This window comes from Scyliorhinus torazame, chromosome 11, assembly GCF_047496885.1.
Source record: "Scyliorhinus torazame isolate Kashiwa2021f chromosome 11, sScyTor2.1, whole genome shotgun sequence".
NCBI lineage: Eukaryota > Metazoa > Chordata > Chondrichthyes > Carcharhiniformes > Scyliorhinidae > Scyliorhinus > Scyliorhinus torazame.
In genome coordinates, this window is record NC_092717.1 from 198,942,660 (window position 1) to 198,964,721 (window position 22,062).

The window sequence follows — 22,062 nt, forward strand, 5'->3', positions numbered from 1 at the left end:
TTGGTGGCCCCTGGCTGCATGCACTTTGGGCACTGTGGCACCCTGGCAGTGCCAGCCTGGCACAATGGCAGTGCCACCTCAGTGCCAGCCTGGCACAATTGCAGTGCCACCTCAGTGCCAGCCTGGCACAATGGCAGTGCCACCTTAGTGCCAGCATGGCACTGCCGAGGCGCCTAGCTGACATTTTTTGCAAGCTTTTGATTGAGCCTGGGGTGTCCTGTGTGGTGTTGGGTGGTACGAGGGTGGCTGAGACTCTCCCCTAGTGCATTCAAACTGCGGGTGTCCGGGGTCACCTCGGAGGCCTCGGGATGCCATTTAGAACTGCAGTCCCAGTTTCCCGCTACACTGGGGCGGTCTGGTGAGCAGAGTTCCCCAGTGTAAAAAACGGGGCTATGTGCGGCCTTGGCCACGTGTTCCCTGCTGAGGCCCCTGATACAACTCAAGTCGCGTTGTATAGCCATGTGTTTCTCGGCACTGAATGCCGGGAAACACGTGGCTAAGCGTGCTCGCTATCGGACTTTGGGCCCAATTAGTTGAATCGCGCCCATTGTTTGTTTCTCAAATGCATTGCCTACTAAATGCTATACGGTTACTTCACTGATCCCTACTCCCAGGAGGTTAAGTAAGGATGAAGAAGCATGTTTAAAATTATGCAAAGGTTTGAATAGGTAAATAGCGAAATCTTACAGTTCAGTTACTCAGTAACAAGGAAGCATCAGATTTACTGCTGGAAGAGGAGCTTTGGGGTGATTTTTGAGCTATTATTGTAAATAATATGTTACCAGGAGAAATTTATAAAATTGAATCAATTACAACATTGAGATGAGATTAACATTTAAATGCACAAGGAAATAGGGCTTTAGAATGTTACATTCATAATAACGCAAATCATATCACAATATAATAATATTTATTATATTTATTATCTTTATTAGTGTCATTGGTAGGCTTACATTAACACTGCAATGAAGTTACTGTTAAAATCCTCTAATTGCCACACTCCGGCACCTGTTTGGGTACACAGAGGGAGAATTCAGAATGTCCAATTCGCCTAACAGCACTTGTGTTGAGGAAACCCACGCAGACATGGGGAGAACGTGTAGACTCCACACAGACAGTGAGCCAAGCCGGGAATTGACTCCAGGTCCCTGCCGCTGTGAAGCAACAGTGCTAACCATTGTGCTACCGTTCCGCCTGCACTCAAATGAAAAGTAACAAAATGCTATGCGTAAATAAAACTAATGCAGCAAATTCATATAGCTTCTCTGCATTATATTTCCATTTACCAGAATTCATTCGGCCGTTTGACAATCCACCCCTAGTCCTGCTATCACCATTGATAATCTTAACATGTTTAAATGAAATTCCATTTACAGTTTTGACACCGGATCTGGTGCGGGCTCTGGGTGTGATTTTTACCCTCCTATCATCTCAGTTTATTTTCTCTCAAAGTGCATATCTATCTGTCTCTTGAGCCAGTATATACTGACTGCTTCAACAGTTTTATTCAACAACTTTCTGTCTTAGATAGCAAGATTTGTGGAGGAAGGTTAATAATTATTGACTTTAATTGTGAGAGGGGTGGAATTGTGTGACATGTTCAGTAACATAACCTTTATACTGTTGTGCCTCATGTGTTTATAAGGTATATAATGGTAAATATGGAAATAAAATGTCACCTTCCTTTAAGCCACTAAGTAAAGTAAAGTCACCATTGTCCCTGTGGTGAACCACTGTAATAGGAGATGTAAGGTAGGACCTGCACTACAGGTTCGCCGGTAGCTCCTGCCGGCTGGCTCCGCCCACGGAGAACTGTATAACTATGCATGACCTCCAGTGCCCTGCCATTTCGCCAGCTGCAGCAGGAGGCCACGCATCTGACTGTAATAAAGCCACAGTTGTATCCAACTTTAGTCTTTGTGCAATTGATCGTGCATCAATCCCAAATGACTGTAGGCTGCTTCCCCCTTTGAGAGAGAGAGCTGACTGGTGGTGATTTAATCTGAGGATCACCACACCTCAGGAGAGGGGAAAGGTTAAGAAGGGAGTCCTTCATGAATTACCTCAGACAGTACAGGAATTGAACCCATGCTGCGGCCCTGCTTTGCATCATGAACCAGTTGTCTAGTTAATTGAGCTAAACCAGCCCCCAATATCTGGTTTACATACAATGGGAGATAGGTGGAAACAACATTTTAACCAACTTTAATTTCAAGTTGAGTTTACAAAGTTTCTTCTGCCGAGTGTTGCGGAATTAGCTCTATTGTGTAAAGGGGTTCCTTCACATAAAAGAGAAGTTGAATGTGCTTTCAAGATGCAGAGAAAAGGCAAACCCTCTTAATTAAGAGAAGAGTAGAGGAACAAAAAGAGCCAGACTATTAGAAGCTGTCTGCCTTCTCACTGAAATAGCTGCTACTCCTGGCCTGCCCTTCTAGACTTCCCAATCTGACATTTCATTTCGACTTGTTCCATTTCGCATTTAATTGCAAAACATGGCAAGTGAAGAGGCACTCAGTAAAATGCATACCTCTGTCAGGCTGTGTCAACTTAACGTTATTACAATTACACATCTCCTCCTTGAAGCATTTCCTTGCCAAATTGATGAACGAAGTTGAAAAAATAAATCTTCCTACTGAGTGATTCTATTTCATTGAAGAAGCTTCAGGCCAATCCACATCCAATAACCTGCTCTGAAAATTCTGCTCACATTTTGACAGCTGTGATAAATCACACTACAGATAGTCCACAACATTCTAAAACAGTCACCAACATTCTGAATAAAACAATATACAAAATTCTGAAAAAAAGTCAGTTCACATTATCTCCCAATGTTAATGCGCCCTTTAAAAAAATCCAGCATCATTGACAAAAAGGAATCCATATTTCCTTGGTGCATACCCTATCTGTGTAGCACATCTTGTCGCGGGCCACTGTCTGCGGCCGGGCAGTCGATTCTCCAGCCTTGATGGGCTGAGTGGCTGCGTGGAAACGGCAGAGTCCCGCCGGTGCCGTCCACACCTGCTCGCAGCCGGCGGGGACTCTGCGCACAGGGTCTGGGGGACGGCCTGTGGCGGGGGGGGGGGGGGGGGGGTGAGGGGCTCCTTCACTGGGGGGAGCCTCCGATGGGATCTGGGCCACGATCGGGGCCCACCGATCGGCGGGCCGGCCTCTCCAGCCCCGGCCCTATTTTGTTACGCGGCCGGCCCCTGAACCCCCACGCCATGTTGCGTCAGGGCCGGAGCATTGAGGAAGTCCCCCGCGCATGCGCGGGTTGGCGTAACACCACTGCGCATGCACGGGCTAGCGGGGAACCCAGTTGGTGCCGGGAGGGGAGGCTGGAGCAGCGTGAACCGCTGGGGGCCAGAATCGATAGTGCCCACGCCCGTTTCGCGCCGTCGTAAAATGCAACAGCGTTCATTTCGGAGAATCCCGCCCATTGTTTGCAGACTAACAGGCAAAAACATTGTTTACGCCCACCTTCAATGGCGGCTGTAAGAAATACTGTGTTCTCGAAAGCGTAGAAGAGCAATGAGCAGACAGCAGCAACTTCCTTTACGTGGATGGAAATAAAGAACTTCACTATCAGATCTTGTGACGAGGTGAATTATAGAATAATAGTATAAAAGGAAGTCATTTGACAAATTGTGCCAGTGTTGGCTCATTGGAAGTTGTACAATTAAGTCCTACACACCAGCTTATTCCCATTTACAATTAGCCCAATTACTCATTAAAAGTTCCGATGGAATTTGCTCCTACCGTTCTTTCAGGTGGTTTATTCCAAATATAAAAGGCCTCTATGTGAACAAATGTCCCCTGATTTCTCCTCTACTACTTTTGCCAATTATCTTAATTATACGATCTCTAATTACTGACCCATTTGCCAGGTGTCCCCTTAACCTTCTCTCCCTCAGGTGAACAATACCAGCTTCTTCAATCGCCTCTCATCACTGAAGTCTCTCATCCCTGGTGTTATCCACATAAATCTCCTCTGTTCTTTCTTCAAAGCCCTGACCTCATTCCCAGTGTATGGTACTCGTAATTGTACGTTACACTCTAGCTGACACCTAACCAGTGATTGTAAATATTTAGCATGACATTTTTGTTTCTGTATTCAATGTCCCTACTTTATAACACCAGCGATCTTTTACACTTTCAATTTTCCCTGCCAACTTCAAAGATTTTTGAATCAGATTTTTGCTTTTGCACCCCTTCAAAATAGTGCTATTTAGATTCCCACATTGTCCCTCCCAAAGTGTATCATTTCATAAATATCCACATTGTACCTGCCATGAGGCTTCCTATTTCACCAGTCTGTCTATATCTTCCTGAAACCTGTTATTATTAACCCGTTCATTATTAATGCATTAACAAGTTCTATTTTTCTTAATTAATTAATCAGATGTGGATTTCACTGGCTGGGCCAGCATTTATTGCACATCTGTAATTGTCATCAAACTGAGTGGCTGTGGGTCTGGAATCGCATGTAGGCCAGACCAGGCAAGGATGGCAGATTTCCTCCTCTAAAGGACATTAGTGAACTAGATGGGTTTTTACGACAATTGACAATGGTTTCATGGTCACCATTAGACTTTAATTCCAGGTTTTTATTGATTTCAGATTTCACCATCAGCCATGGTGGGATTTGAATCCAGGTCACCAGAGCACTGCCCTGGGTCTCTGGATTATTCGACCAGTGGCAATACCACTATGCCACCGTGTCCGCTGCATATTATAACTACAGACGTCTAAATTGTACTCTATCAAAATCCAGCTCATTTATAAATAACAGGAAAAGCAGTTTGGGCCAGGGTGGGGCTTGCCCATGGGAAGGGGTGAGGGCAGTTCCCAAGGGCCTCAGAATGGTTGGGGTTGAATAATAGACTGGAAAGGGGGTGAGGGGGACGATTGGGGCTGCCGATCAAAATGGCACCCCGGTCTGCGAACAACCATTCCTGCTGGCGAGATGAGATAGACAGCAGGAAATCCCTCTGGGTGTGGCCTTAGCAGGGAGAAACTGCCCCAGGCCTCAAAAAAATGGCACTGTGCACTTAAATAGTGAGGTGAATCACCCCACCAAATGCTCCCCTAAGTGGACTCTAGTCCTCTGAATCGTGCCCAAAATCAGTGGTGTAGATATGAGGGGATAAATGGACTGACACCACACTGTAACATCCAATAACACTGATTTTTGAATTCCATCAGCTGGATGTCCCTTCGTTGAAACCCTTGAGGGAGCATAAAGGAAGACTTGCATTTCTTCCATGTTGGTGGGTGAAAAGCTACATCACAGATGAAAGGAACGGAAATGTTTCTGTGGGCAGTCAATAATTTGATCATTTGACAGTGTCGCACCAAGTGGTCACTCACATGAAACAGAATTCTGCCTACACTCTGACCGGGCAATGTAATTCTTGTTTTGGCAAGGCACACTACTGATTGTGTTGTAGCTTCTGTACTGCCAACAGCTGGAGATAATCCAGTGCCAAGAAAATGATCCGATTCAACTCAGCTGCATTCATAAACAATGTTTCAAATCTTCTATATTTAGGGAAGTTAACGTTTGTGAATTGTACATTTTCTCCCCTTTTCATGTCAGCATCATGTGCTGTCAGATACAAAATAAATCATTCACTTCAGTCATCGAGCACCTCTTAGATTCAGTGTAAAGCTCTGTGCGATCTTTGTCTTAATCCCACGCTCAGAAGAACATGCATGCTGCATCTCGAGCAACTTAGTGCCCCACACTAACCATGTTAATGCTTCGCTTATTGTTGCTATAACATACTCTTATTTGTCCTCCTCGTTCTTTCCGTTCTATTTTTGCTGATTTTTTTTTACATGTGTATTTAAGGATAGTTTTGGCAGACCGCTAACAGAATTCCTCTGCGTGTTGGAGGATTTGCCATGGGAGAGCAATGGAACTCATTGCTCTACGTCTTGGCAGCATCGCCTGCCCGTAGGGTATCCAAGGCAAATGTAATAGTCTACAAGACTTTTCCCATCAAGGGTTGGCCTTGGTACTTATGATGGATATGCTTTATAATGGATTCCGATTTCAATATGCCTATCCATATCTGGGAATATATTGAACAGTCAATGCCACATTCAATGGAAGTTCACAAAGTGGAGGTGGCTGGCAGAGAGCCAGAAGATTGACTTCCCTCACAGGGTAGTGGCCACTGGGCCTGCACCAGCTGTCAATAGTGTTTTAGCGACTCTTATTTCTGTCAGATGGTCATGGGTTGAAGCAGATTATCACATCATTTAACACATTACTGTGCATTGGATCTTCCTGTGTATGGTATGCTGCATTGCGTACATTACAGCAGTGACTATACTGCAAAAATACTTAATTGGCTGTATTTAGGATGCTGTGAGACCATGCAAGGTGCTGTATGGAGTGCAGGTTCTTGCCTCTTTCTTTCTTTACATCAGTTGCAGCAACTTGTCCCACCCAACGCCACCAAAGGGCACCGCGGTCAATTAGAAATTGCATTCCAACTGAGAGCAGCACATGCCGCCACCTACCTGTGTGACTCAGTAACATACCACATGATGTAGTTGCCTACTGAATAACGGTAGATGCGGAGTGCTATTCATATTATCAAAAACATATACTAAAGCGTAAATGTTGATGTCTGGTGAGAATTGTGGTGGAGTGGGGCCGAGACGGGCGGCACACCATCTGGCCCCCTACATCTAGGGTCAAGGGAACTTTTATCCTGTACCTCATTTGCGTGCTTTTGTTCAATCGCCAACCTAAACCTATTCAACATGCAAGAATTAGATTTCAAGTGGCACAAAGCCATTGCCAGGAGCCCAGATGACTGCATTGGTGAAGAGTAGGAGGAAATTTACAGCAATGAAGGTTTGGGGTGTCGCTAAGAGAAGCCCATGCCTTTGAATCCCAGTTGCCAATCGATTGGTCTGGCAGGAAACCGCAGCGGTCTTTCCCACAGAAACCTGGAGTTAAAATTACAGTCGGGCTCCAGGTTCTGGCCTGTATATTCACAGAAGGATCCCTCACTTGTCCAAAAGGAATGGAAAGGGCTGTCATTGCCCTGAATTTAAGTGTGAATCTGACCACTTTGCAACTAGGCAGACAGGATTGAAATCAGGCCTTATGAGTTTGTTGCCATGGTGTGCAAATTCTGCTGATGTCGACAACAGAGAGTGTCAGTGCTTTTCTTGGGGATGCAAATTAAGCTAGAATAGAAATGGAAAATCTGTGGTACATTTGGGTATGGGGAACCAAACACAAACGCACTTCTCAAAGAGACGAATGTGCTATGTTTATATCTCTTGAACACTTTGCTCTGCGATAATTCTGCCTTGCTGCTCTCTTTCCATCGAGGTCCCCTGTGTAATGCTGGTAAGGTTATGTTCCATAAAGCTCCCTCGAGGGATGTCATGCTCTATCTACATGACGCTCTAGGGCAACACTGCGTTGGAGCTTCTCAACATCCTTGTGCAATCCTTTCCTTCCTCCCCATTTGACAGTGCTTTGTTCCATCTGTAATGAATTTAATTGACAATTCAGCTGGACTATATTTAGTATTATGTAGCGAGCAGGACTCAGATTTGTAGGTCTCTAAAAGCACCCAGTATTTAAATTAACCTAGTCTCTCCCACCATCAAATTCTGATATTGCTAGTATGATTCACTGCTTATAAAGGGCATTGATGATGGTGGTCCTCATTTCAAAAGGCTCCTTGACACCAATAGCTCATCTTTAAAGGGAGTCTTGATGGTAATAATCCATTAAATAAAAATGCTGTGAAGCAAGACTTCCATTGTGAAAGAGACTTTAATATTGTTATTTCCCCTTTAAAAAGAAGCTGCACGGCAAACATTTTCTCAAGGACTGCAGCGGTTCAAGAAGGCAACCCACCACCATCTTCTGAAGGGCAACTAGGGATGGGCAATAAATGCTGGCCTAACCAGCGATGTCCACATCCCGTCAATGAATTTTTAAAAAAGATTTAAAAGATTTAAAGAGGTAGTCCCTGTATTCTTGACATAATCCCTCTGCTGCAGTGGTCCTTGATGGGTAAGGCTATCTTCTTGAGAAAGGTCCAAGTGCAATATTCTAGGATGATGAGGATAGTGTGATTGATGTTCTGCACACGGACGTTTGAAAGAGGTTTGATAAAGCACTGCATAATAGAGTTACTGGAAAAATTGAAACCCGGATGTTTAGAAGGGCAGTAGCAGCTTGAATACAAAATTGACTCAGACAGAAAACAGAGAGTAGCAGTTCCCAGGAGGGGATTGCCAATTTAAATATTTTAACGAGGCTGGCAGCCTTTGATTTGACTGACTTTTGATTTGACCGCCTTTTCAGGTTTTATACTGGCCTCTGTGGTAATTCTGCTTTATAGCTCCCAGGCTTCGGGAAACTAGGCAGCTGAAGGGAGGCAAGGACAATTTTGAAAAGAAGGTCCCTTTGCAGCAAGAGCAGGAGCAGTGCGTTCCACGTGTAGCAACCCTAGGCTCCCCAGAATCGGAACCCCATCCCATTCAAACACTCAGAATCAGACTCCATGCCATGGGACTGGGCCCCACTGGATTAAGGGATCAGGCACCCCTTGGATCAGACTCCCACCTCTCTTGGAGTTGTTGATTGGACCTGTTTGTTCCTCTTGCCTGCTCTGGAGTCTTCCCTACCCAGATGGAAGGCACATTAGTCAGCCAGACTGAATTGCTGTGGGGCATCTGCAATGGCAAATACATACACATTGGACTTAAAACTCAACAACATCCTGGGAAATCTTACCAAGTCCCAGTGAAAACTCTCTCCCTTCCCGCACATTGCTTATGCAACCCACCCCTATTAATACCCAGACTCTAGAGTACAAAAGCAAGGACGTTGGGGAAAAGATTTACAAATCACCTTGGCTACCAGCTAGAACATTGTTTTGACTCTGGATGACTCTTTGTCAAAATCATCCAGACTCGAAATATTAGCTCCCTTTTCTCTCCACAGATTCTGGCAGACCTGGTGAGATTGTTCAGAATTTTCTGTTTTTGTTTCAAATTCCAGCGTCAGCAGTAATTTGCTTTTATCTAGAACATTGTGTTCAGTTCAGGGAATCACAGTTTAAGAAGGAGAAGGTGCAGGGAAGCAAGGTTTCTAAACTGAAACTAGGAGCTGGGGCTCTTAGATAATAATCTTTCTTATTGTCACAAGTAGGCTTACATTAACACTGCAATGAAGTTACTGTGAAAAGTCCCTAGTTGTCACATGTCAGTGCCTGTTCGGGTACACAGTGGGAGAAATCAGAATGTCCAAATTACCTAACAGCACGTCTTTCGGGACTTGTGGGAGGAAACCGGAGCGCCCTGAGGAAACCCACGCAGACACGGGGAGAACATGCAGACTCCTCATAGACAGTGAACCAAGCCGGGAATCGAACCTGGGACCCTGGCGCTGTGAAGCAACAGTGCTAACCATTGTGCTACCATGAGAAGAGACGAGAAGGTTAAAGGGCAATTTAGCAGAGCCATTCGAAATCATAAAGCATTTTCATAGATTAATTAAGGAGAAACTGTTTCTATTGGCAGACGTGTCAATAACCTGAGGACACAGATTGAAGGTATTTGGCAGAAGAACCAGGGGCGAGATGAGGAGGAATTCTTTCATGTTGCGAATTGTTGTTGTCTAGAATGTGCTGTCTGAAGATCACAAAGCAGATTCATCAGTAATTTCCTAAAGGGAATCGGATGAGTACATTAAACTGACTTTTTTTCTCAGTGCTGGGTAAGGAACAGAAGAATGGAGCTAATTATATTGCACTTTGAGAGTTGTTACGTGCATGATGATCTCCTTCTGTGGTTTCTGAAACACTTTAAACTTCAAAAAGTATAAGATAGTGATACTTCCTTCTTAAAATGGGACTGAACCAACAGCGTTCTTTAAAAGGGAACTCCTGACGATGGGATTGTGTTTTTGACTGCAGTGTTGTTGAGTCAACACTGTTCGGTCTCTGGTAGTTTATTAATTTCCTGTCATTTCCAAAAACAATGGAAGAATCACCATCCTTGATGCTGGGCTACACTTTCCATCCTGTGTCACGCCAAAGGCATAATCTACTTGCACAGGCCAGCCAGATATTCCAGTTGCTAACCTTCCTCAGCAAAATGGAGGGTGTAGTGACAAATTACGCAGTTACATGCTGATTACTGCTAAAGTTGAGCTAACATTTAAAATGTTTTTTTTCTTTATTCTCTCATGTGGTGCGAGCATTGCTGGCAGGTTCAGAATTTGTTATCCATTCCATTGCCCTTGAACTGAGTGGTTTTTCAGCCATTTCGGAGAGAAGGTAAGGGTTTGCCACATTGCCGCTGATCTGGGCTCGTATGTAGGCCAGACCAGGTAAGGATGGCAGATTTCCTTCACTAAAGGACATTTTACAAGAGTCGATGATACTTCTCATGGTCACCATTATTGAGGCTAGCATTATATTTCAGATTTAATAATTGATTTAAAATTCCATCTGTTGCGTGGTGGGTTTTGAGAGTATGAGCCTGGGCATCCTGATTACTAGTCCAGTGACATTCCCAATATGCTACTGTCTAATTCAGGAGGTTGGGAGTTCAAGCTCCCCTTCCCCCACGTCCAAGACTTAAGAGCATAATCCAGGCTGGCACTTCAGTGCAGTACCGAGGGATTGTTCAATAACATTGGGTAGGACATTAAATTGTGGTTCCATCATCTGCCTATCCAGGTAGTTCACGTGTTACAATTTCCATTGCACTCTTTGAAGAAGAGCAGAAGGTGGATTAAAAATGTGTGGACTTTCAAAAGGTATTCAACAGCTTTGTTAAGAAAATTGAAGCAATGGGTTAAGGGGAAAATGAAAGTATGGATGCAGAATTGGCTCAGTGACTGGAAGCAGAGGATGGTGATAGATGGATATCTTTCAGACTGTGAGAGGGCTGGCAGTGTTGTTTTCCAAGCTCGGATCATCAGTTTCTATAAGCATTCTAGACTCGGGTGCCGGGAGGAGCATATTGAAGTTTGTAGACGATGCAAAACTTGGCAATGCAGTAGATAGATGAGGAGAATTACAGGCCTCCGGATAACAGCCGAGACAGGTTGCTAAATTGGACAGCAACATGACAGATGGAGTTCGATGTGATGAAGTGTGAAGTGTTGCACTTTTGGAGGACTAAAATGGGACAATGAGGGGCATAATTTTGAAACGTGTACATGAACAGGGGGACCTTGACGTCCAAATAGACAAATTGTTAACGGTGCAAGGCAAAGTTGATTTTAAAAAACATGTTACTTGGATTTATAAATAGAAGCAAGGAATATTTTTTCTTTAATCTTTCATGCGGGCATCGCTGGCCCATCCCTAATTGCCCTTGAACTGAGTGGGCTGCCACACCAAGAATCAACCCCATTTCTGTGGATCTGGAGTCGCAAGTAGGCCAGGCTAGCTAAGGACAGCAGAATTCCTTCACCACAGGCGATTAGTGAGCCAGATGGGTTTTTATGGCAATTGATAATGGTTTGCCAATCACCATTACTGAGACTAATTTTTCACTTCCAGTTTATTCATTGAATTTAAATTCCACCAACGGCCGTGAAGGAATTTGAATTCCTGTCCCCAAATTATTAGCCTGGGTCTCTGGATTACTAATTTAATGATGTTACAACTACGCCACCAACTCCCCAGAAAGCATAGAGGTAATTTTAGAACTTTGTAAATCTCAAGTTAGACCTCAGCAGAAATACTGTGAACAATCCTGGGCTCTACACTCCTGGCTTTAGAAATGGTCATGAGGAGGTTTACCAAGATATTAGCAGGGGGTGAGGGAACTTCAGGTATCGAGGCGAGGTTGGAAAAGTTATGACTGTGCTCCTTAGACTAGAGGTTAAGGTGTGACCTGTAGAGGTTTTCAAGATGCACAGGGTTTTTGATAGAGTATATGAGGAAAATGATCGCCTCTGACGAGGAGGTCAGTAACCACAGTTTTGAAATCATTGGCAAAAGATCTGGAGGGAAGACGAGGTGATTTTCTTTTCACTCAGGGAATCGGCATGATCTGGAGCTGATCATAGAATTTACAGTGCAGAATGAGGCCCTTCGGCCCATCGAGTCTGCACCGGCTCCTGGAAAGAGCACCCTACCCAAGGTCAACACCTCCACCCTATCCCCACAACCCAGTAAACCCACCCAACACTAAGGGCAATTTTGGACACTAAGGGCAATTTATCATGGCCAATCCACCTAACCTGCACATCTTTGAACTGTGGGAGGAAACCGGAGCACCCGGAGGAAACCCACGCACACACGGGGAGGATGTGCAGACTCCGCACAGACAGTGACCCAAGCCGGAATCGAACCTGGGACCCTGGAGCTGTGAAGCAATTGTGCTATCCACAATGCTAACGTGCTGCCTGTAATGGTGGTGGACATGTGTATTGAGGATGAGGGACTTAAAGTGTGGATGGAAGTCTGAGCATGATGCCCTTTCAAAGAGCCAGTACAAATACGCCTTTTGGGACTTGTGGGAGGAAACCGGAGCACCCGGATGAAACCCACGCAGACACTGGCAGAACGTGCAGACTCTGCACGGACACGGGGTGAACGTGCAGACTCCGCACAGACAGTGACCCAAGTGAGAATCGAACCTGGGACCCTGGCGCTGTGAAGCAACTGTGCTAACCACTGTGCCGCCCATTTGTTACGAATACTGTGGAGTGATTTCCACCCATGTAAATACACTTACTTATCTGCCTTGCACAAAAAATTGTTTTTTAAATTTCAAAAAATTAACAATTGACAAGCCTTGTTACAAAAGCACTACTGGCCAGCCTGTAAACCAGCATAATTAGGAGGTTTTAACAACAGAAATAGGATAATGTAAAACAATTGAGCCCAAGCCTTGCCATCCACTTCACCAAGTGTTGTCTCCTCCTGGGAATTTTCTGTAACAGTTTTCCTACAACTCCAAAGGTAACCAAACAAAAATATTTAGACACACATTTGTATGGCCTAGAGGACTGACAGCTTGCACGTACTCGTCTGCGCTCAGTTGCGCGAGATAATACCCCGCGGTAATACTGGCACCACTGCTCCTCAGCAGGAGTCAGTGCCTTCAGGAGATGAGGAGTGAATCAACAACAACAACTTGCATTTACAAACCACCTTTAATGTAGCAAAACATCCCAAGGTACCTAACAAAAGGGTTATCAATGAAAGCATTTGTGACACAAAGCCACAGAAGGGAGATATCAAGGTAGGTAGCTGGTCAAAGAGAGATTTAGAGGAGCATCTTAAAGTAGGACAGAAGGGTAGAGAGTAGAAATTTTAGAGAAGGAATTCCGGAATTTAGGATCAAGGCTGTTGAATGATTAAAATCAAGGATGTGTAAGAGGCTAAAATTAGAGGAGCACCGATACCTTGGAGGGTTATTGGGCTGGAGGAGGTAACAGAAACAGGGAAGCCATAGAACGATTTGAAAACATATCAAGGTTGAAGGCTGTCCAGCACATCCCTACTTGTCTGAATATGACAATAAAAATAAAGCTTCCTGTCAGCAAATTACCAAAAAAAGAGAAATATCTACCTTTGGAACAACACGCCTTCCTTATGACATTACAGGTGAATTGTAATCTGTTCGAGGGGCACTCATCATGTTAGGAGCTGCAGCCAAACCTCCCAAAGTAAAGTGGAGTGGCAGATGTGATCCTTGTTGTTCTCGTGAGCTGTCTGCGCTGAGCGGAATTTGCGGCGGCAGCCAGTGTGAACAGCCGATCAATAGTGCTTGTTTTTTTTGAAGTTGTGATGTCAGAATGATTTTTGGTTACTCTGTTTTCCACATGCTTCCTGTTACAGATGGCAGCAGCACTTGGTGCGGTTTCTGCTTTTCCTTCATTTTCTTTCGGTTTGAGGTCTATTTGAGTTTGGTTACCCCGCTAAAAATATACACGTAAGCTTGTAACTTCTTTTCAGTGTCTTGCTGCCTGCGTGTATGTCAGGATTTCTTAATGCCTCTGTGTGTAATTCTGCATGTGTGTGTGTCAATGCCTCTAGGTAGCTTTGTCTTAACGCTCAGGTCTGTGTGTGACAAAAATGAAGCAGTTTTGTTATGATTAATTATATATTGGGTTGTTTATTTATTTATTTCTTAAAACTCATTTTACAGGATGTGGGAGTCACTGGCTCGACCAGCATTTTTTTTTGCCCATCCCTCGTTGCCCTTGAGAAGGTGGTGGTGAGCTGCTGCCTTGAACCGCTGCAGTCCTGAGGTGTAGGTGCACCCACAGTGCTGTTAGGGAGAGAGGTCCAGGCTTTCTGGTCACTATATATACCATGCTAACTCAGTTTCCAAGTTAAGAGACAATATATGTTGTGCTCTAATATGCCAAAAGCATTGATAAACATCTCCACACTACATTTCTACACTTCCGCCAGCACTAATGGTGATACCGCTTCTGTTTAATGTTTTGTACTTTGAATGTGGACATCACTGGCAATGCCAACATTTATTTCCCATCCCTAATTTGACAAAACCCTACAGCATATTGACTGCAGTGGTTTGAGAAGGCAGCTGGTGCAGGTACATCAACAGTGCCATTAAAGCGTGCCAGAATTTTGAACCAATGACAGTGATGGAACAACGATATTGTTCCGCAACGGGATGGTGCCGAAGGAGGCTTGGCGAGCTGCTGCAGCGCGTTGGCGGCCATTTAACGATCAGCAATGCATTAATTGGCCAAGGCGAGACCTCCACCCTATCTGACGAGGAAGCCCCGCCTTAGAGAGCTGATAACAGAATGAGCTGCACTCCTGTAGTCCCAACAGTGCCGGATTCGAGAAGTGGCCACTGCTGGGACTGCAACCAGTCCCCGAAGAAGAGGAAGCAACGGAGGCCGAACATCAGGTACATCCTGGGTATCAGTGAAGCCTGGTTGACAGGCCAAAGTAAGAGGTGGGGGGGCGGGTGTGAGAAGCCAAGAGAAATGGCCAAAGGAGGGGAAGGTAGAGTGGTATGGCCTGTAAGGTTTATAGGCGCAGGAGTCTCCATCCCCCCATAACAATTGTCTGACACCAGCTTGACCAGTCAAAGCTGCTGTGCTAGCCACCTGGCATGGGCCTTCCTCTGCCATGGCTAAAATAGCAGCGGGGACAGGTTTAGGCACTTGAATGACCATTAATTGATTTAATTACCATTATCGAACGCCTCCTCAAAACTAGTTCCACCGAAGAGTCACATTGGGCTCGAAATGTTAACTCTGTTTCTCCCTCCACGCGGCCTGCTGGACCATTGGAAATTTTCAGCATTTTCTGTTTTTATTTAATCTATTTGTATCTATCTTTGATGTTTTGTATGTTTGTGTCAACCAGCCTAAAGCAGCTAGCTACCACATATAAAGCCCCACCCCTTCACTCCCTGACTACAGTCGAATCCAGACTGAATAGCCAATAATTTGTGTAAAAATATACTTTAAATACACATTGAAGATCAAGCCACAGCAGCTGTGTGTGTTATTTAACCGAAGGGAAAGTTCACCATGTTTTTATGAAGAGTCTTGCCTGTCCCTTTCTGCCACTATATATTTTTTGGTTCTTCTAATTCATATGTGCTGTTGATGTTGCTATTTGCTGGCATCACCCTATCTGATAATATCGTTAAATGTTAGGGATAGAATTGTATCACTTGGTGATAATTAGAGTCAAAACCACATCACAAGATCTGTGCGATATAAACTTTGTACATACACAATCAGTCTGCAGACAAAATTGAGCAGCTATATTGGAAACATTTATGTGAACGGGCCGGGGTGGCACATGACATAGTGGTTAGCTCTGTTGCCTCACAGCGCCAGGGACCAAGGTTCGATTCCGACCTTGTGCGACTGTCAGTGTGGAGTTTGCATGTTCTCCCCGTGTCTGTGTGGGTTTCCTCCGGGTGCTCCGGTTTCCAGTCCAAAGGTGTGTTGGTTAGGTGGATTGGACATGCTAACTTGACCCTTAGGGTGCAGGGTGCAACTTAGTTGAGGAATTGGATGGTCCTTTGAAGGGTCGGTGCCCTCTTTCTGCACTGTGGCGATTAAAAGAGTAAAAGTACGCTATATAGATTATATCACAAGGACACTTGTGGCTGGTACAAAGATGAATGCATGCAGATAGAGAAATATTTTATTAACCCTACAAGGTCGGCTGGGCAAATGCATTTACCTGACTTGTACAAACTATCACGTTCCAATGTTCAACCTCCTTTCCCAACATGTGCTAATTAAGCTGATCTCAGAATGCAATATTAATGTGATTGGTTTAGGGCAGTGTTCTCAAGCACCAACTCTCTTCCCCCTGACCCTGACCCCATCATCGAGCACTGCCATTGTTTCCAAGGCTGCCATTGACTCATCTCCTCTGAAGATTACCCTCCACAACTTTCAACTTCATAGTCACCCAACCCCAAACTGTCCACTTCTATCTCCTTCCTAAGATCCACAAATAGGACTACCCTGTTTTAGGCACATTGGGTGGAATCATACCAAAAAACAACAAAGTGTCAGTCCTGGCAAGAAAAATGGAGTGAATCCCAGATTTTTCGGAGAACTCTGGGCTCTCCTCCGCTTACCGCCCCCCCCCCCCCCCCCCCAATTCTAGATTCTCTGATGAGCGGGAACGCCCCCAGTGCCTTCGGACAAATGTGAGGTCATGCATTTTGGAAGGTCTGATACAGGTAGGGAATATACAGTGAATGGTAGAACCCTCAAGAGTGTTGACAGTCAGAGAGATCTTGGTGTACAGGTCCACAGGTCACTGAAAGGGGCAACACAGGTGGAGAAGGTAGCCAAGAACGCATATGGCATGCTTGCCTTCATTGACCAGGGCATTGAGTATAAAAATTGTCAAGTCATGTTCTCAAGCACCAACTCTCTTCCCCCTGACCCTGACCCCATCATCGAGCACTGACATCGTTTCCAAGGCTGCCATTGACTCATCTCCTCTGGAGATTTCCCTCCACAACTTTCAACTTCATAGTCACCCAACCCCATATTGTCCACTTCTATCTCCTTCCTAAGATCCACAAATAGGACTACCCTGTTTTAGGCGCATTGGGTGGAATCATACCAAAAAACAACAAAGTGTCAGTCCTGGCAAGAAAAATGGAGTGAATCCCAGATTTTTCGGAGAACTCTGGGCTCTCCTCCGCTTACCGCCCCTCCCCCCCCAATTCTAGATTCTCTGATGAGCGGGAACGCCCCCAGTGCCTTCGGACAAATGTGAGGTCATGCATTTTGGAAGGTCTGATACAGGTAGGGAATATACAGTGAATGGTAGAACCCTCAAGAGTGTTGACAGTCAGGTCCACAGGTCACTGAAAGGGGCAACACAGGTGGAGAAGGTAGTCAAGAACGCATATGGCATGCTTGCCTTCATTGACCAGGGCATTGAGTATAAAAATTGTCAAGTCATGTTGCAGCTGGAGAACCTTAGTTAGGCCACACTTGGAGTATAGTGTTCAATTCTGGTCGCCACACTACCAGAAGGATGTGGAGGCTTTAGAGAGGGTGCAGAAGAGATTTACCAGGATGTTGCCTGGTATGGAGGGCATTAGCTATGAGGAGCGATTGAAAAAACTCGGTTTGTTCTCACTGGAACAACGGCGGTTGAGGGGCAACCTGATAGAGGTCTACAGAATTATGAGGGGCATAGACAGAGTGGATAGTCGGAGGCTTTTTCTCAGGGTAGAGGGGTCAATTACTGGGGGGCATAGGTTTAAGGTGCGAGGGGCAAGGTTTAGAGGAGACGTACGAGGTAGGTTTTCTACACAGAGGATAGTGGGTGCCTGGAACACGCTGTCGGAGGAGGTGGTGGAAGCAGTGACGATGGTGACATTTAAAGGGCATCTTGACAAATACATGAATAAGATGGGAATAGAGGTATACGGACCCTGGAAGTGTAGAAGATTTTAGTTTAGACGGGCAGCATGGTCAGCGCAGGCTTGGAGGGCTGAAGGGCCTGTTCCTGTGCTGTACCTTTCTTTGTTCTTTGTTCTTGTTCACCAACCCTGTCAAGAACCTTATATGTTTCAATAAGATCACCTCCCATTCTTTTAAACTCCAGTGAGTAGAGGCCAACCTTATCAACTTTCCTCATCTGATAACCCCTTCATCTGAGGAATCAGCCCAGTGAACCTTTCCTGAAAAGCTTCCAATGGGGTTTTGTCCCCTCCCCTTTAAGTAAGGAGGCTGAAACTATACACAGAACGCTAGTCGCCATCTCACCAATGCACTGTATAGTTGTTACAACGCTTCCCCACTTTTATATCTACCCCCTTGCAATAAAAGCAAACATTCTACTTGCCATCCTATAAGACCATAAGACAAAGGAGCAGAATTAGGCCACTTGGCCCATCGAGTCTGCTCCGCCATTCAATCATGGCTGATATTTTTCTCATCCCCATTTTTCTGCCTTTTCCCCATAACCCCTGATCCCTTATTAATCAATAACCTATCAATCTCTGTCTGGCCTCCACAGCCTTCTGTGGCAAAGAGTTCCACAGATTCACGGGTGGTGAATTCTTCGGGCTGAAGAAATTCTCTGTTTTAAAGAATTGTCCCTTTAGTGTGAGATTGTCTCCTCTGGTTCTAGTTTTTCCTACAAGTGGAAACGTCCTCTCCAAGTCCACTCTATCCAGGCCTCGCAGTATCTTGCAAGGTTCAATAACATCCCCCCTCATCCTTCTAAACTCCAATGAATACAGACCCAGAGTCCTCATACGACAAGCTCTTCATTCCAGGGATCATTCTTGTGAACTTCCTCTGGACCTTTCCAAGGCCAACACATCCTTCTTTAGATACGAGGCCCAAAACTGCTCACAATACTTGTTATTTGTTGTACCTGTATGACCTTTTGTGATTCATGTACAAGGATACCCAGATCCCTCTGTACTCCAGCATTCTGCACTCTTTCTTCATTTAAATAATATTCTGCTGTTCTATTCTTCCTGCTAACATTATACTTTACCTCACAAAGTTTTTGCACACTCGCTTAACCTGTGTATGGTCCTTTGCAAACTCTTTGTATCAGCTTCATAACTTGCTTTCCTCCTATCTTTGTACCATCAGAAAATCTGACTGCAACACAGTATGCCCCTTCGTCCAAATCATCAATAGAGATTGTGAATAATTGAGGCCACAGCACTGATCACTTGGCACTCCACTACTTGCAGTTCGCCAACCTGAAAATGAACCATTTATTTTGACTCTCTGTTTCCTGTTAATTAGTTAATCCTCTATCCATGATAATATGCGTCCATGCTTCTACACCATAAGCATGCAGGTCATTGGGGCCAGGGAACTTGCCCGCCTTTAGTGTCATTAGTTTACCTGGTACTTTTTCCTCTAGTGATTGTGATAGTTTTATGGTCCTCTATCCCTTTTATTCCCTGCTTGTATACCATCCTTGGAATGCTTTTTGTGTCTTCTACTGCAAAGGCAAATTTTAAATAGTTGTTCAAGGCTCTGCCGTTTCCTTGTTTCCCATTCCTAATTCTCTAGTCTCTCTGGGCATGATCTATGGGCTGCGTTGGGCCCAAATGTGGTCACGATGTGGCCAGTAAATTCTGGGAGAGGCCTCCCCCAGGCTTCCTGACAGCCATTGTGCCTCGTGAGATCTAACCAGATCTTGTGAGATGTTGCAATCTGGATCGTGCTCACAATAGGCAGTATTCAGCCTCGCAGAGTGACTTATCTGTGTCAGATCAAATGGCCACCCAGCATCTACTGGCCTCGCCCGGGGGACTCTAGCCGGGGCCCCGTTCAGTACTGGACCCCACAAAGGAGGACCAGGTGGACTGGTACCTGGGGACATCTCCTGCCACTATTGGTACTCCCAGACACCTTGGCACTACCAGGCTGGCAGAGGAAGTGCCACCTTCAGTTCATTCTTTCTGAATCTAACCCGCTGTGAGGATCAGACCCAGGGGTGCCTTTCTCATATGTGGTGGGGTGAGGTGGGCAGAGGGACCCCCAGGTAGGTGAGTTGGGCCTTGTGGGGGTGGGGGGGGGAGTCTGGGGGTTTGTGAGATTGGGACGGCATTTTAAAATGGCGTCCCGATCCCTTCCTAAACTGAGGAGCTTCACTCGATGGGAATGATGCCTAGAGATGGCAGGCAGGGCACGAAAACAAGACAGAGTGCTGATAGAAAGCGGGGTTGTTCCTGACACTTGTAGCACTGGGAACAACTCTGCTAATCCTGCCCAGAATTGCACTCTTTTAATTTGATTAAATTGAGCCATCTATCTAAGGGACCAACACTCACTGTAGCTACTCGCATTTAGAAGCATTTACATAGAAACATACATAGAAAATAGAAGCAGGAGGAAGCCATTTGCCCCTTCGAGGAGATGAGGTCACGTTGCAGCCTTCCAGACTTAACATTGAGTTCAACAATTTCAGGCTGTGAACTCTCTCCCCCACCTTCACCCCATTTTTATTTCTATCAATTTATTTTAATTTCTTCCATTGATCTGTTTTTCCCTCACCATTGTTTCCCCTCCCCCCCGACACCACTTGGACCAACTGTTCCTAGTTCCTCTTTCACACACTGCTCACCTTTGTTCTGCTATTCACACATTCTAATCTCTTTATGTGCCACGATCAGCACCCCTTTGCCTTAACCATTCATTTCCATTTATTTTGTCAATCTCCACCTATTGCTGGCCCCCTATCCAGCCCCACTGTTCCATGCCCCTCCACTACAGTATAAATCTGACCCTATTTCCAGTTCTCTCTAGCTTTGACAAAGAGCCACCCAGACTCGAAACATTAGCTCCCTTCTCTCTCCACAGATGCTGTCAGCCCTGCTGAGATTGTCCAGTATTTTCTGTTTTTGTTTCCGATTCCAGCATCCACAGTAATTTGCTTTTACATTAGAGTAGTCAAGTCTGAAGGTAGCAAAGGAATGGACGGACAGGAGATGAATTTTAAAAAAAAATTGTTTTTAAGAGATTTGGGCTTCGCTGGCGATGCCAGCATTTGATGTCCATTCCTAATTGCCCTTGAGAAGGTGGTGGTGAGCTTCCTTCTTGAACCACTGCAGTCCATGCGGTGTAGGTACAACCACAGTGCTATTCGGGAGGGTGTTCTAGGATTTTGACTCAGTGGCAGTGAAGGAATGCCGGTATATTTCCAAGTCAGGAAGGTGAGTGACTTGAACGTCCAGCTGGTGATGTTCCCATGTACCTGCTGCCCTTGTCCTTCTCGATGGCAGTGATCATGGGTTTGGAAGGTGCTGCCTAAGGAGCCTCGGTGAGTTCAAGGGTGAAAATGGTGATATTATGGAGGTAGAAGTAGGTGTTGCAGATAATGAGAACAGATAGTCATACAAAAAAAATTAAGGGGTAGAAATTTGCCTAGAAATTTTACTCATTTGTAAAATGAGTGAGTTAAATAGGACACTGACATTGCAAATGGTTTGGTTCCACGTCAGAAAGTGACTGGAAGTGAGATGGAGTCAATGTCTAGAAACAGAATTTATGGCAGGGATTGAAGACAATGGCTTTCATCTTCAGAATACTTAGTTGGAGGAAATGTGTGCTCATCCAGCTCTGGAATTGGGGGAAGTAATGTGACCAGCCAGAAACAGTGAAGATTTCAAAAGAGGAAGTAGTTAGATAGAGATGAATGTTAGTAGTGTTCATATACCGACGGTCCTGACATATTTTTGGATGTAAGATGAGAAATAGAAAGGGGACAACAATCTAATCCTGGCGAACCCCAAAGATGACGGTGCAGGAGCAAGAAGAGACGATGTTGCGAATGATTCTCTGACTGTAACATGATTGATCAGAATGGAATCGAGAAAAGGAATTCCTACCCAGCTGGGCATTGGAGGAGGATAGTGTGTTCAAACATGTCAAAGGCTGCAGAAAAGTCAAGAAGTATGAGGGATATGTTACAACGGTTGCAATTAAGATGTGCTTTGTGATTTTGATACGTCTGCAGTGCTTTGATGGGAACAGAAGCCTGATTCAGACAATAGAGTTTGAAACAGTGGATCATTTGTTATGTTGTAAAACTTGCTGTT

The 22,062-nt window shown here is 45.0% G+C and overlaps 2 protein-coding genes across 6 annotated transcripts in view; one reads left to right on the plus strand and one right to left on the minus strand.

Annotated features, from left to right (window-relative positions):
* tg (thyroglobulin) overlaps positions 1 to 22,062 on the plus strand; it is a 613,433-nt gene that overhangs the window by 296,996 nt on the left and 294,375 nt on the right. The gene's annotated exons all lie outside the window — the stretch shown is intronic.
* Positions 1 to 22,062, minus strand: part of LOC140385756 (src-like-adapter) — a 53,525-nt gene that overhangs the window by 29,501 nt on the left and 1,962 nt on the right. The window contains exons 1-2 of one of the 5 annotated variants that reach the window (XM_072468236.1): positions 13,582 to 13,840; positions 8,606 to 8,715 (exon numbers count right to left, since the gene is read on the minus strand). The exons of 2 other annotated variants lie outside the window; for them this stretch is intronic. The gene's annotated coding sequence lies outside the window, so the exon portion shown is untranslated. Of the gene's footprint in view, positions 1 to 8,605; positions 8,716 to 13,581; positions 13,844 to 22,062 lie in introns of those variants that run through there. 2 more of the 5 variants (XM_072468237.1, XM_072468235.1) reach the window with 2 other exon arrangements.